Source organism: Hylaeus volcanicus, chromosome 1 (assembly GCF_026283585.1).
Source record: "Hylaeus volcanicus isolate JK05 chromosome 1, UHH_iyHylVolc1.0_haploid, whole genome shotgun sequence".
Taxonomy (NCBI): Eukaryota; Metazoa; Arthropoda; class Insecta; order Hymenoptera; family Colletidae; genus Hylaeus; species Hylaeus volcanicus.
In genome coordinates this window covers 21,329,590-21,343,705 of record NC_071976.1, presented here as the reverse complement: position 1 = coordinate 21,343,705, position 14,116 = coordinate 21,329,590, and positions in this window count along the sequence as shown.

Here is a 14,116-nt window from a genome sequence, read left to right as displayed (position 1 = left end):
GCACAACTGTTTAAAAGCATTTTATTGGAAATATGATGTTTTCTAATTCGTACGGAGCAATAAACTAATATGTTTACGTTACAAACACTACTGCAAATGGTTCGTCATAAGAATCGTACAAATACTTATTGCTTTTATACTTTTATCCACTTTTCGCATCTTTTTATTAATTTCACAAATTATATTAACTAGTAAATATTGTTTGGACTATATCTACCTTAGAGACTTCCGAGAATATGTAACATATCATTGATTACAAAAAAAGAAGTTAATAAACTACAATTTCACACAAAAGTTTTTTGGTAAATTGATCTGTGTACGAATACATTCTACACCCACTGTATGTAAGATTCATGAAACACCGCGATGTAATAGAATTATTGTTTATGTAAAGTGTTCTCAGTTCGACAGGGCTACAGTCAATAAAGAATATCAGTGAATCAATTAATCAATTTTAGTTCACTGGACTTGTAGACCTACGCAGATTTAAAGTCTGCACCTGTTTATATCAACAAACACCACCAAACAACATGACGAATTTTAATTTAGTCTGTTCAAGTCTGGCAAGAAATGTGTATCCAATATATGAAGTAGTGAAGCATAGAATGTATAAATTCATATTGAATGCATCAAATGTATCAAATTTGCAAGAAATTGTTAAATGTAATGTTGGCATGGGAGTTCGATAAGAAGCAAAGGAAATATTTTTCTAGAGGAGATTAAAAGGTATCAAAGGCGTCAACTGTTGCCGTTTTCATCAAAATAATCCTACGGAACGAAGCTGTCGCAACTGCGAACATTTGAAGGTCTTTCCGGTTTAATCAACTTCAGGAAGTTTGGTAGTGGCGGCAGTTGTCGGGCAGTATATGCATTCTATACTAGCCAGGGGAATTTTGTGGACGTCGCGCGGTCAACCGCTATAATATTAATAGCTCTGGTATGAAATTTGCTTAATCATGACTAACGGGATGACCCAATGGAATGACAATAATTTGCCGGTGTTCAGCTGCCGCGTCAATCTCGAGTAACGATCGCAACGAAATTGGGACCACTGTGGTAAAATGACGCCGAACGGCTAACAGGTTCGCGTAATCAACAGAAATATTAATTATCGAACTTTCGCGTTGTCCACCTTCTCCCTTAACAATGGATTTAAAATGCATTTTAATGCGATAAGGCATCGATTAATCTGAACCCAATTATATGGTATCTCGCGTATCCAATCAGCCTTCCATTGTTCGCGATCGTTACTTCTCCAAGCATTCAAACTGTACATGTGTTTCGTATTATTTTTGAGATGGTGAAGTAATCTGCCGTTACTTTTTACTTACGAAAATGAAATACACTTTGAGGTGACAAAATAAATAATCAAATTACTTGAGGCGTCCAAGTGGAATCCTCTTTGGGAATTAATTTCGAGAAAACGATTACAAGTACTGACGAGTATCTTAAAGATATATATGAAGACAGAAATATATCGTTGAATTTTTCTGGGATTTCCCAGGACAACGCTTAAATTTTTGTCTCGGTCGTCCGTAAACCGTGCGCACGGGATGAACCCGTCCACTGCTTGTGTCAGCTGCTGTTAGGACCGTAATGAGAGGTGCCATAACGTTAACGGGTGAGCACATACGTTCGAGCAATTACGTCGCTCCGACTAATTTCTGTCCCTGGGCAAACTTGAGAAATTCCAGGTCACTCGCTCGCGACTAGGGGAGAGATATGCCCATAGAGACATGCAGAATTTCATTCAAATAACTTGTATGGCGTAAAAGTTCTCTGTGGAAATTTATTCTCAAAGGTCATATGATAAAACAGTAACAGTGCCTTGAGTATCGATAAAATTTGTTAGTTGGCTCCTGACACGGCGTTTCTATTGCTCTGGAAAATTCAATAACTATATTTAGTCTAATGTCTACATTACGTCTCTTATACCTTGAAATGTATTATCTAGTTAAGAATTTCGCTCTACCTGCTAGAGTTTGGTGACCCTAACAGATCGTCGGCTGACCGTTTGGTTGAATCCTCTGCGGGTTTTTCTACTCGCAGACGGTCGAGCACACACGCGCGAAAAGCGTACAAACACGAGCGTGACGCGCCCTTTAGCGAGGCAGGGGTGCGAACGCGGCCGAGAGGGATGTTTGTCAAGAGAATTTTCAGCGGTGAACACGCCGGGCACGGAGTATTACGGGCTGGATTAATTCCTAATAAAAATATGCGAAATATTTCCGTCGGTTAGACGAGCCAGAGCGCAAAAAGGCCGCTACACCTCGTTCGTTGGACGTTCTGTTTTGCTTTCGGATTGCGCGTCTAGGTTTTCGCGACAAATTGCCTTCGGGTAAAGGACCCTATCCCCTCGTACGGTATTCATGGCTTGGTGAACCCCTTCTCTGCAGCACAATTTCCTCGCAACCTACAATTTTTACAGATATCAATCTTTTAAGTACCGCAGGAGCTCGTCGCTTTCTGGTTCCCTCGACCGTTTTCAAATTAGCGAATTACAGACTTTGAAATGTTCGATTTGATTCGTTTCTCTATGAGGGGAAGTCCCTGATGTTGGCAACGAGAAACTGAAATTATAAGGCGAAGTCGAAGATATAGATACAAACAAAAGAGGCTAGGGAAAGTCATTTTTTGGAGCTGTTTGTCTGTTTCTTTATTTTATAAGGGTACATAATCTGTTTTACATCGATTATTGTACCTGTTGGTCCAGGCTTGCTTGTTACAATTTTTATTTAAATTTTAATTTTGTCGATTAACTCGACTTTTTGAAAAATCTTAACTTTAAGTGTCAAGACACCTGGTATAGTTATAACTTTTTATATTTATAATAACTTTCCTGAGTAATAAAGATTAACACCATTAAACGACAACATTTTTTTGGCCATTGAATAACAAATAATTTATTTCAGAGGCCATTTTGATTGCATTGCGCAACTTTCTGTTTCATGGAGTTAATCGATTTGTGCAATGAAGGGTTCATATGCGTTTTTTTCCACATCAGATTTACATTGTAAACCTACAGCTCCTAAAGGTCTTTTTTAGTGCTATTACAATCTTATCCCGTTGGTATGCTAGCCTAATCCAGGTCGCTCAGTGGACTCGTCGCGCAGAAGATCAGAAGGATTCCGAACGCAGGGATCTATAAATGTCCCGTATCGTGTAAATAGAAAAAGCGTCATTCCAGGTGATACTGGTGTCTCGCAGTGCTATTTGCACGCGCCTGCACACCTCACTCCTCGTCGAAAGATTTTCGCGCGGAATTCCCTTTCCAGAGACCGGAATAGTCGAGTCATTCAAGTTCCTCGCCACGTTCTATTCACGAAACGGCCGGGGGTTTCTCGATTCATCCCTATCGAGGAGTGAATCGACGACGATTTGCCATTCGAGGCAGTCGATCTCCCGTTTAAAGACACGTCTGTTCGCAACGAAAATTCAGGCTCTGACTAGCCTCGGCTGGCTTTTGTAATATTAAATGGTTACCCTTTTTTTGTTAACCAATTCCGAGGAAATTTTTGTTAACACTACCATGAACAAATGAGTAAAATTGAATACGTTTCTTCACTTGTATTTCTGTCGACCCCCTCTTCCAGTACATGAAAGGTTTCAAAACCGCTTGGATTCTCATGTATCGCAAATTGCCTCGACACTAGTTTCCAAGAATGAGTAAGAGTTCGAGTTATAGGCGTCGAATAACAGAGCGGTGGTGGAAGTATTGGAAAACGAGTGGAGGGTGGAGAACGCTCACGAACAGGGGCGGGTCCAGGAACCTTGCATAGAGGATGGAGAAGAAAATATATAAAAATAAATTTGTCCATTTCTTCGCAACGATTGATTTCATAATACATCGAATAATTCAGCGCGAAAATTATAATGGATTAGATTCTAGAAGAGAATTTCTGATACAGACATTGCAGACCTTAATAAAAAGTCAGAATCGTTCATTGATTATCAGTTCGTTGTTTGAACACTCCTAAACGTTTATAAAATGCAATCTAAAATTAAATTGAACAGTAAACACAATTTTTGAAGATTGTTAGAGGGGTTTGCTGGGTTGGATCCGTCACTGGCCGCGAAAGGGAGCATTTGGCGTAATCGAGGTATCGCGTGCTACAGTTCCCGCGGAACGATAATTCCATTACGCGAGAGAACAAACGTACGTACATACGTACAGCGAAGGCTGGACACTTTTATCGCGAACAATCAGATATTTTCGTCGATCGCCATCCGTCGTCGTGAAAGCGCGTGCGTGAGATACGCGAGTAATTCTCATCGCGTGGGAAAGCAACGTTCCGAGTCGCATAAATATAACCAGGGAGACTAGTCGGACGAGACCGTAAGCTCGGAGTAGAGCTTCGTGTAGTGGTTCCGAAACTTTTTCAAAACCCTCTAAAAAGAAAAAAAATATCAGCGATCAAGTTTTACAGATGAACATCGTCGCTATTGTTATTGCAATTCAATTAAAATTTAATTGGTTTTATCGATTCCCATTTATTTATTTTTATTCGTAAAAAATTGCATTGTTTCCGTCCAGTTTTGCTTGATTTATTTACTGAAATCTATACGAAATCGAGTTATTTTTATCCATTTTTATTAATTCGTGAGAAATGGGCATCCTTCATGAGTACCCTTAAAGGCTTAGAGTCTAACAGGTTCAAAAATCTATTTCTCAGTTCTGAAAATTAAACATTTCCAGTGTCATCAAACATTTCCAGTGTCTAAAAAATAAAGAAAACAAGAAGCCTTACATTTTTAAGTTAGCAGCTACCACAAACATTCGAATTTTGCGAATATCTTCAGAGCTGAAAGACGAGATCTTTCGAGACTAGAAATGAATTCCAGCCCACTTAATTCACCCCATCGTAAAGGACGTTTCCCACTGCGAGACCTCGAGTACACGCGAAATTCGTGGTTCGTTATTATGATTCCCCGACATTTAACACAAACGCCACCCATCTTGCTCATGGTTAAACTTTCTTCATCCGAGGTAAACCAAAGCGCAGATAATACGCCACCCCTGGCTATTCGGGGACTTTAATAATCTAACTTTTCGCGCTACTTTGCGCTCCACTTTTTCAACCTAAAAATTGCTCCCCCGCCCTCCTTGTTCGTCGGAGGCGAACGAGTATTAACGCGTCTTCCCGCGTGTCGTTCGTATCAACCTGGCTGTGGAAATGGAGGGACCTCTATCTTAGTTTTCACGAAGATGGAAGATTTTATTTTCATTGGACGATGGATTCGAGGTGCGGTTCAGATATATTGCTACCGCAGGTAATCGAGTAAAATAGGATAGTGTGTCATCTACTGGTGAAACCCAGATGATCAATTAGGACCCTAACAACAGTCACTTTATTTAGAAACTGTGACTACGTTTACTTTATTCGATATTACGTTTTACAAGGTATACGTGCAAAACAACAAACTTATAGGAAATAATCGATTTTTTATTTCATACCTTGTCTTCGTCGTGTTTCTCGATTTCTGCTTTCAAGAGTTTTGACATCCTGAGATTTTCAACGACGTGACACACCATTTTAACAAATAAAGTAAATATTTATAGTTGGCTATGCGTCTTCATTAAATTCAAAAAATAAAAGGAATGTTACATGTTTTTTTGTGATACATATCTCATTTCGTGCAAATATATCAGGTGTCACAATTTCACAAAATGATTTATCTTTACGAACATCGTCATACGACCCCCCAGATCGTACCAGAAGCAGAAACTTTCGGTTTCGTCGATGGTGGCGCGTACCGTTCCTCTTCGTGAGCGATGTTTCCGTTGAAAAGTCGCGTTAAACGATCGACTGGGAGTTGGGACACGAGACTCCTCCTTTATGCAAAGGATAAAGGTGACCGGGAGATTTCATATAGATCGTCTGAATTACAAAGCTTCGCGCGCGCCCCGACTGGTAATAAAAATCGGCTCTGCGTATCTGCCGGTGCACGCACCCTATCTCCAACTCCACCCTTCGATTCCGCCACACGCTCTCTCTCGCTCTCTCTTTCTCGCGCCCAACCTCGATGGCATTCATCGAGCAACGATCGATTACAGTGCTCTTGCGGACAATGGCACTCGGGACAGTGCGAATTTCATTCTTTCGTTTCGTAGCAGCGCAGAACGCCGACAAAAGCTTCGCCAACAGTGCACACCGAGGGCGACGCTTTCATATTTCTCTCGTGCGCGTAAGTCTTGCGTGAATTCAACGTGTTTCCAACGCGCGGGGCGAACGTGTTACGTATCCCGTGGAACTTATTCAAACGGCGTTATTGCAATGTGATCCTTTCTCATTGTTTCGCCGTACATTCCGATATTACGCTGTAATTTATCGCGCGGCCGCGGCCTTGTTAACGGGGATCGGTTTTAATAAAATGTTATCCTTTCAACGGATGAATTGTGCGAATCGTATATTCCCCGTCCGAACAACACGCGGGGACCTGCGGAAATTACTTAATCCCGTCCTGCTACGAAATTAATATTTTTTCGTGATCACCTCGACGTCTCGGCGGTTGGCCTACTTTTTTTTATCCCTCTCTTGGCTCGGTGGAGGGTTGATCATTTTCGTTGGCGATGGAAACGGCTCGAGTGGCCATGCAAAACTACAAACATGTAAAATTTTTCTATGGATTAATTCGGTGCGAAATGAATTGATCAGTTGCAGAAAGGATCTAAATTTCTAAATACCAAGGGCAGGAAGCTCGAAACCGACGTTACGCAATCGGCGTTTCCTTTGTCCTTTTACAGCCCTCCTCCTTTATTCCGAGTTTGACGTTCATTGTCATACATTGCGGGGCTGCGGTTTCGGTTGCACAATACTGTGTAGGCTCTCTTCGCGCGAAATCATTAGACCGTCGACGCGAGAGGTAACCACAGGGTCGTAAGAGTAAATTAGACGGCCGCTATTTTACGAATCATAAAGCATCCGTGCCGCAAATTCTTGCAAACGGACGTTTTGTACTCTGCAACGGTATCCTGACTCTCAACGTCCGAAACCATGAAAGTAAATACCGTTGTGTCTGTCTTTGTTGCAACTTTTAAATACAGTTACAAAAATGTTTTGGGGTTGGTAATCGATTCAGACGTGGTATTCAATCAAGCTCTATAGTAGTAATGCATTAAAATCAATTTTGCAGTATTTAGATTACTATTAATGAAGATTAAAAATTCAATAACTATTTCTTGGAGTTCAAAGTTGTTTCAATCGCACAAAAGCGATTATTACTAATGACTAGTGATGCCCACGAGACGAGACGAGACGAGACGAGACGAGACGAGATTTCTACGATCTCGATCTTGATCTCGAAACATGCATGTCGATCTCGAATTTTTAATATTTAGAACATATGAACAATTTAGAATATATCGACGAGATCTTGACGAGATTTTGACAAGATTGACAATACAGTTCAAAATATGCCAATATCTGTTGTGTTATTAGGAACGATATACAAGTGTTCCAGTTAGATTATACGAGTTTAAGGATTGCATTTCGCACAGAATGTAAGAATATTACAAATAGGATAATTTTATAATGCAAGAAAACAAAATTTCAGAAAATATGTATGTGTAGTTTGGTCTGTAGTTTAAAAACACAAATTGTCGTGATAATTGACTAACATTATGCAATGAGAATGTATTAATGTTAATATATAATTTATAAAAATTAATTTTTCTGAAAATTCATGATATACTGAATACTTTGTTCTTTTACGGACCACTAGTACCAGCCACGGCTTCTCGGTATTGTCTCTGTTAATCTAAATCTAATCTCACTTAACACTTTACACTTTTGCCACTTTACACTTTTGCCCTTTACACTTTACACTTTTTATATCTAAAGATCTTATTACAAGTTCGCAGCCATTAGCTCGCTATTATTCGCGACGAAGGATTGTTCGTCACGAATAATACCGATTACCAGGTCTCACCACGTGGAGGTTGCTGCGACTGGAGACCCGGAGATAGAAGGAATCAAAGTTCCTTCGATCTCCCCCTACATAGAGTATACATACGTAGATGCATACTCTACATAGAGTCGACGAGCTTAATACTAAGTACGAAACCGTGGAAATCAAAGAAAACAAACTCCCTTTGATTTCCAAAGTCTAAGTCTGACTCTGTTAATTAATTATTTGAACTAAGAGGGGTGAAGCTAAATCGCGACACGACGCGACCATGAAACTGGACTTACTGAGTCAGTCCCGTTTCCTCTTGTTGGATCTGGACTCGAAAGGAAGACGACCGACACCTCCGAACCAGTCCTCCACACCGTGGACCGTAGACCGTAGACCGTGGACCGTGGACCGTGGACCGTGGACCATGGAGGACCTTAAAGAACCGATCCGGAGGAGCCGATTGTCTTCCTCTCGAATACAGATCCACCAGGAGGACGGCAACCGACCTTTCTATCCAGTTACACAGTTGGTCACTTCGCTTATCACATGAAGTAATAGTGACCGAAGTGGAGAACGAAGTTGCGAGTCCAATATAGACCTACGAACAAACAAAAGAATTGAACAAATGATTAATAATTATTTGGTAGAGGACAGATACTCGTACACTCATGCCTTAAAACTAACCAAACCAAACTAAGATACCCACAACCAATACCAAGCTACGATAACTAAGGGAAACTACAAATAGGAAGGACGCGAGACGCGGACGCGCGATCGGTAGATCCATACCGACCGAAGGACCGTCGAAGAATGAGCTCTCACCCCTCGTATACCTGTGTCGGTCGAGGGTTGCGACTCGCGGTTCGCTATCGAAGAAGAGTGGGGCAAAGGCAAACAACAACCGCGTGGCTGTTGATTCGAAGGCTCGTTGGATTCATCGAGGAAATATTTCGCGAACCATTAATATTACAGAAAAATCATATACACGAACATTGTTTAAACAATATGTATTTTTAATAATTAACTTAACTATTGTCATAAATTAATATTTAGTTGGTCCAATCGATAGATATTAAACTATAGAAAAATATCTCACGATTACTCTTTCTCAACTTTTAATGTTCGGAAATATTACTTTCTCGAAAAACATTGGTATAATAATCTGAAACATTTGGTATAAAACATTTTGGCGAGATCTCGACGAGAATTTGAAATAATCTTGATCTCGCCCAAATCTCGATATGCTGAATCTCGATATCGATCTCGAATGTTACAGGTAATCTCGATCTCGAATCACATCTCGAAATCGAGACGAGATTGACATTTATCTCGTTTCGTGCGCATCATTACTAATGACTGAATAAAAATCCTCGATTTTCTTGTAAATAAATGAAATAATAAATAGTAAAACAATAAATGAAGCTTCTACTTTTGACTTGAAAAAGTTGAAGTTCTAAAGGTCCCATTCTGTTTCTTATTTTCCGCCGAAAACACACGGACGAATATTTGTCGGATTGGACGGGGCGCGTTTTCATCACGCAAATCAATAAAATTAATTATCATATATTTCAGACATTTGCATGGATAATGACGATCGTTGGGTGTGACCGATTACCGTACGTGATCCCGCGTCGACGGACACTTAGCAAACGAAATTTCGCGCGTGCACGCATATGCGTCGGGACGTGATCGAAATGACTAGCGTTTCGGCCATTCCAAGTGGCAAGAGATTAAAATGGTTGCGTCACGCGTGTATCGATTCGAAACGCCATTCTTCCCTTGTTTCACTGCAAATATTCGCTTGGAAAATATAAACTCAAAAGGAACCATTCCTGCCACTTCCAGATACAAAAATATATATCTGTTCAAGCATCGAGCAAATTCTACAGTAACGTTGATTAATATTTACAATGAACCTAGTCCAAGCGAGGTTTTAGACCCTTTTCAGCGAACTATACAAAGACAATACAGTCTCTGAGGTTTATATCTGAATAACGAAAACCGTCTGCATTATTTCTCGCTTAAGTAATCATTCCTGGTTCCTCGGGACATACCGATGTTATTCCAAAATTTGTCTTCCACAGCGAGTACAAAAACGGCAATTTTCATCGTCCCTTACCCATCCGTTTCACGGTTGACGTGCCTCGGATGAGCGAAGCTCGGCGAACTTTTTATTAAAATTCAGCGCTCGAATTCGACAGCGATTGGCAATTAAAAAGCTGCAAGGACTTATGAATATTCCCGATCACATTCAACTCCGTACTTGATTTTAGAACGCGTTAATCCCGGAACTGAACGAAATTCACGCGAGTAGATGAAGAATTCCCTTACGGGAGAGTGTAAATCGAGTAAACGAAGTCTCCGTAATTATTTGAAGCGATTTTCCGCACGCGGATGAAATTAATCGGGATTGGTTGGAGGTTCGGTGGCAGATTTCACCAGGTGTTTTTAGTAGTTTAACGCTGGGCGAGTTTTAAGCTCGAAAAGCTTCTTCTCTCGCGAACGATGGCTCCGTCATCGTTCACAGTTAGGATCCCGCGACGAATGGCCGCGTGTCTTACTCCCGTTTCAGTTAGACAATGTGACTTTATTCTTACGGGCACAAAGCGTACGTCCTATACGAGCGCACATCCCGATCGAACAATACCTTGCTCGTCCACGTGGCAATAACTTAGACGCTGGACGGTGATACGTTTCACGATGGACTGGATCAAAAAATGTATACCCGCTGACAATGGGCGGCCGGCATTGTTCATGATGTATAAAATTTACTGCGGCAACGGTGATTCCGCTGGCGGTACTTACGCAAGAAATTATATCGCGTTCATTGGCGCCGTCTGCTCGCCTGGAGCTGAAGAACGGAAGGGGCGATCAGGTTTCTTTATTATGTTGGCTGTATGGTACCTTTACTAGCTGGACTGTTTTTCACATAGCTTCAAAGCTGTCCATACTTCAATTTGGGAGGCGGGGGGGGGGGAGGAGGAGGAGGAGTTAGTCAACTGCACTTTGGTATTAATGAAGTTTCCTTCAAGGGGCAACGACACTAAAATTCTTTACAAATCGATTATTCTTGGTTCCATTTCTCGAAAGGTACACGTTTCAAGAATATTGTATTTAATTTTGAGAAAGAAATCTCTGGATTTCTCAGAGTTACATTCTTGAGCGTGGAACAGTGTTGAGGCTACACAGAGGGCCATTTTGGTCAGTTTCTCTTAGTCTTCCTGACGCTGACAAAAATTAACCCAAGAAATAATGTAGAAAATTTGTATCCACATCATTTCAGAGCAGGAATACGCGAGGTTAGAGACCGCGGAAGTCCTCCTTTAATAAATTTCGTGGAGAGTATCGTGCCAATAAGTAACATTCAATTATTCATCGCGAGACGGAATGAAACATCAAGTAATCCCAAGCAGCGTTCGCTTACCGTGGTGGCTTCTTCCTTTCGTACCGAAAAGTAACCTCGGTTAAGAAATAGGATCATTATTCCTTCTTTATTAGCAATCATTCTTCCCGGATCCGCCATCCGACATCCCTGACAAGTAAACGTATATCAAAGACGAAAATATGCCCGCTCTCACCCGGGGCATTGTTAGACATGCTTAATACGCTAGTAAAACATTCGGACGGCAACACACAGTGTTGGCCCATATTAAATTCTTAGCGGGTACCGCGTGTCGGGCTTGATGTCCTTCATTAATCAATGCATTGTGGCCGACTCGGTAAGTGGGATCCAAATGTTTCGACATCGGGGCCTCCCCGTTTCCTTTCCATTGTTTTTTCTTTACTTTTCGGCTGGTCCCTCCGACTCGTTGGTTACAATTGCTCCAACAACCAAGACGGTCGTTTCGCGCACACCATCGGTGCCGTATTACCGCCGCGATACATTGTTACTTATGGGGGTCCCATTATATGTAAAGCAGGACGCTTTGGGTCAACCATATTGGCCCTGGCTATTTGTTTGACCTCGACGGGGGCGTTCTTCGATTGGGCGGTTAAGGAAATCGAAAGGAAAGTTACGATTTACACTGTAATTATATATTTATCCTTCGTTTTTGTTGCTTTATTAATTTTTAATGATGGAGCGTTAGCTCCTGGGAGGCATTGCAATTTCTAGCTTATTGCGTAATAGATGAGAATGAGAGTTCAATGGTTGATCTAATGTTACATTGTGGGATCTGTAAATGAATCTATTAAGAGTGATCACTTGTGATAATTTCAATTTAATTTTAATTTAATTGAAATTGGGTGCCCACTAGTGCCCAGATTACCAGACTCGAAGAAATAACATTCCTAGGAATCGGAGACGTAGTTCAGCGCGAAGCTAAGAGGTGTCGGTACCAGTTCTCCTTGGAGCTCCTGCTTCGAGTCCTCAAGTTCCCACAACCACAGTGTCCTAAGAACTTAACTCGTCATAGCTTCATATTCTACCCTGAAAATCACCCCCATCCTGGTCTTTTATCGTCTCGACCTCGGTCGATGTTAAGGGCAGAATATTTTTTTCATCCCTCTAGTATTCCAGAACCTGGTTGGCTATTTCAAGAATACGTATGCTCGCACAGCGCGTAGGAAGCACGCCAACTGACCATTATGCAGATTTCTAACGATTAGATACATCGGTCGTTTCGCAGTGAAACGAATGTAACGCACCCCTATGGAATTCGCTGGTTGCCACGTTCGTTTCATCATCGCCTCCTTAATTTGTTATCTTGACTAACGACCCCTAGTTCGTGAAAAGGGAAACCGAAAAGGAAACGAAAAAGAAAAAAACGCTGAAACGAGCAGATGAACTTTGCTCGCCTAAGAAAAACGCGCCTGTTCGCGTAGCGAGCGCCTTTGGAGCTCAGGGGGTTGAAGACGAGGTTTGAGCCCTTCTTTTTCTAAATGTGTATCACGTACACGTCCTTGGGTGTTTCGCAGATTCATCGTCGGTTGTTTCATCAAGAATTTTTGCTTGGGGAGCTATGAAAGGAATGGGTGATGAAAGACATTGGGACATAGTTGACAGAGGGATGCGTTGGAATAAATTCCAAAATCGTGGAATGTTCTTACCACTTGGTGAATTGGAATCACTGGGAAAAAGGTAATCTTTATATGTAGATTGCTAATAGTGTATTATTTGAGTAAAAGAAACAGGCTTGTTCTTTGACGACAAATTTTAAGTAATTAAGACGTTCTATCGTGGAGGTGTGATTTACATTCTAAATAAAAATTAATTTTGTATTACGACTGAGCTCTACGAACGTTTCTTGCTGTAAGCAAGAATCTTCTGAAAATGATCCAAATTTTTAATTACAGAGTATGACACCCTCAAAGAGAACCTGCATAATGGTCGAAAGAGTTTCGAAGTCAAACAAGTGAAGAGATCGCACGAAACAGGTGGAAGAATATATTTACTCTCGTCACGAGCAAGAGTTAGATTTAAGTATTAAATACCCCTCCGCTGACGAGCGATGGTCTCTATATTATTAACGTTTTTATCTGCGTTTACGTTCGGATGAATTCGCGTGTTGCATTTCACTTCTGTTGCGATTAGATGCGCCCTCAGTCGCGAAGATGTGACGCAGGGGCTGATCCAGCGAGCGCGGAACGACGAGTTGGATTACGTTGAAATTATTTTGTTGTTTAGTAGACCAACGCGTGGAATTACGTTGCGTGTTTGGCACCGGTATTACCACCCGCGAAAGAATTATTTATGCCGCCTAAGGAAAACGTCGTGACGCCCCGCCCGACACCTTGAGAAACTGTTTGTCGAATATTAAAGCGTCCTTAAATATTCATGAATGTCTTATTTCTCGAGCGCCTCCATATCGATATTTTACGCCGAACCGGTTGGTTGCTGGATAGTCGCGCACCCCGGGGAAGATTAAATAATTGTTCCACATTCTTGGCTCCTATAAAAGAACCAGTATTACGCTTGTCATAAATATCCAAGCCGATCGCGTGTTAATATTAACGCGGCTCGAATCACAGAGCTATTTACATTAATTAATTACGTTGACCGTAATTATCGCGACGCGGGGGAAACTCGCGGTGATTTTATCGTTGTCCGCGGAGAACAAGCGATTCTTGAAGTTTCCTTACCCGGGATGCCAACTTTTTTATTAGATTATATCCCTCGATATAGCAATGCCGGCTGAGGCCTGCATTACCATATTTCAGACTGTATAATTTATGCACCCATTACATCATAAGGGAGAAAGGGGGCGAAGCTGTAGGGAAA